The sequence below is a fragment of the Pinus tabuliformis genome, chromosome 9 (assembly GCF_031772625.1).
Source record: "Pinus tabuliformis cultivar Carrire ecotype Pingquan chromosome 9, CPIR1, whole genome shotgun sequence".
Taxonomy (NCBI): Eukaryota; Viridiplantae; Streptophyta; class Pinopsida; order Pinales; family Pinaceae; genus Pinus; species Pinus tabuliformis.
The window spans coordinates 1435082202-1435084996 of record NC_142307.1 but is presented as its reverse complement, the minus strand read 5'-3'; positions in this window follow the sequence as shown (position 1 = coordinate 1435084996).

The following is a 2795-nucleotide window of genomic DNA, read 5'->3' as shown; positions in this document are numbered from 1 at the left end:
AGGCTTGGAAAAATTGATGGCTGAATCAAATTTGCACGCTCTAGACATAAATCTCATTGCAGCAATGTCAGATGATGAAGATGATGGCTCACTCATTCAAGTATTAGAAATGTTTCTCAAATCACCTTGGTATTCTGATATAGTTTATGTTCTTCAACATCTTTTGCCACCTCCTGGAATGTCAAGAAGTAAAGGTAGATCACTAAAACTAAAGTCTGCAAAATTCTGCATTTTAAATAGTGCTCTCTATTGGAAAGAATCGAGAAGAATTCTTCTTAATTGTTTGGTTGAAGATGAAGCTCAATAGGCAACGAATGATTTTCATAGAGGTGATTGTGGTGGTCATTTGTTTTGGAAAACAACAGCTAACAAAGTGTTGAGAGTAGGATATTATTGGCCAACTTTGTTTTCAGATTTATATAAGACAGTTATGAGCTACCATGAATGCCAAGTTTTTCAAGGAAAAAGAAAGTTGCTTCCTCTTCCTCTGAAGCTAGTTGAAATAGATGCACCTTTCTAGCAGTGGGGACTTGATTTTATTGGAGAAATCTATCCTACATCATCAGCACAACATAGATGGATTTTGATAGCTACCGATTACTTCACCAAGTGGATTGATGAAATTCTAACAAGGCAAGCCACAGGCACAGTAATTATCCAGTTTTTAGAATCTAATATCTTGTCTCATTTTGGTTTCCCTCACAAGATTATAATAGATAATGTAGCAGCATTTAAGTCAAAGAGGATGGTTGAGTTTTTCAACAAGTGCAATATTACATTGGGTCACTCCATGACATACTACCCGCGGGGCAATGGATTGGCTGAGTCATCAAATAAATCCTTGGTGAACATTATCAAGAAAATGTTGGAGGCAAACAAGAAGAATTGGCATCGAAAGCTTGTTAGTGCCTTGTGGGATGAAATAGTGAGCAACAAGAAATCAATAGGTATGTCACCTTTTGAGTTGGTTTATGGTATTGATACAGTATTTCCTACATCACTTGCAGTCCTGGTCATGAGATTATTACAGGAAGCTGGTAGCAAAGAGGATGGTATTCATCGCAGAATTAATCAAATGATTCACCTTCAACAAACAAGAGAAGAAGTTTCCCAAAACACTTTCTGGTTGCAAGAGAAGATAAAGAGAATTTATGACTGCAAAACCAAGGCAGAAAAATTTCAGTTGGAAAATGCAGTGTTGCGATGGGATGCACGAAATGAAGAAAAAGGAAAGCATGGTAAGTTTGACAATCTATGGAAAGGACCGTATAAGATCTCAGCTTATCGAGGAAAAATTGCATTTTTGTTAAAGGAAATGGATGGTCAAGAATGTTCAGGGGGACCAATGAATGATAGGCTCCTGAAACACTACTACTTTTGAGGCTGTTCCCTGAAGTTACTTCACCTTCATTGTATATACCGATTTACTTTTCCTTGCCAGGTTTCAAGTACACTGTCATGTGAGCTTGGGGCCAAAGTGAAGGCTATAAAACTTGAATGATTTGTGTCGAGTTTGGTTGATTTGGTTTATAGTCAAGTTTAGTGTCGGTCATGAGTCAGTCTTCAGTTTGTATTGAGTCATTTTTCTTATTTTAGTCTTTGTTTGTTTGACCGTATTGCCCAATGAATGAGGCACTTGGTATACGGTGTTCTTGACACCTCCAAGGAGCTGCCATCCCCAATAAGGCCAATGTTAGTGTCAATATCTGCATACTTCCATCAAGGATCAAATTTCCTCTTTGCATTTTCCTTTTAGGGGTCCCATATTGAAATTTTTACATCATTTCATTGGGTCATGTCAAACTGATCCACCGATGGTTTTCTTCTCTTCAAAAATTCTAATTTCTCCCTCATAGAGTATATTTGCTGACCCTTCTTTAGGGTGTCTTCAGTTATGGTTTCATGGTCAATTTGCAATCATGCTTTCATTACGTCATAGGGCATGTTTTCATTAGGTCTTAGGGTTTAATTTCCAAGGTCAAGAGCATGATTTAAAAGTGTAAATAAAGGGCAGCAAGGGTATGAGGATGATAAATAAGTCAAGCATGATGGGTTGTAGGTCATAGTCACTATATAATTATCTTTTTAACTAATGTAATTTTCACCTCAAAAAACATCTTTTTGAGGTGAAACAGAGTATTTTGAGTTAATTTGTATTTCTTATGTAATTTTAAGTCACTTTATGTAATAAATGATCCGGCTGCACCAATGCATCTCTCCTTGCTACAAGACAAAGAAACACTGCAAAAAATAGTTCAAGTTGAGCATCATTCACTTGAAAAGGAACAAAGAAGGGAAGGCATTAAAAACAGAGATTTGGAAAAGGTCAAGAAACATTAGAAAGTGGGTTTTTCTAGTGAAAAATCAAAATCTACTCCTATATAAGGTGTCACATTTCATTTTCAAGTTCATCATTCTCATTTGGCAAAGAAGGAGTCAAGAAGTGAGGAAAGGAGGAGAGGTTGAGTGAGTTTTGGGCCAAGGAGAAGTGGCGCTGCACGTTTGGAGTAGTGGAGAAGTGTCGTTGCACTTTTGTAGTTTGGTGCTGCACGCTTCAGGCAGTGGAGGTGGCGTTGCACATTCAGGGGGTGGCACTGTGCGTTTGAGCTGGGCGATGCACGTAGGGAGGTTTCAACAGTGTAAACTTACACTGCGCTGCATGTTCAAAAGTGGCACTGCACATCTGTAGTTGGCGTTGCGCGTTGAGCAACAAAGACCAGAAAGCCTCCAAACTTCATAAAAACTGCCAAAGAACCCCCTCATCTCTCAAAAAAGTAAGTGCCCTCACTATACCT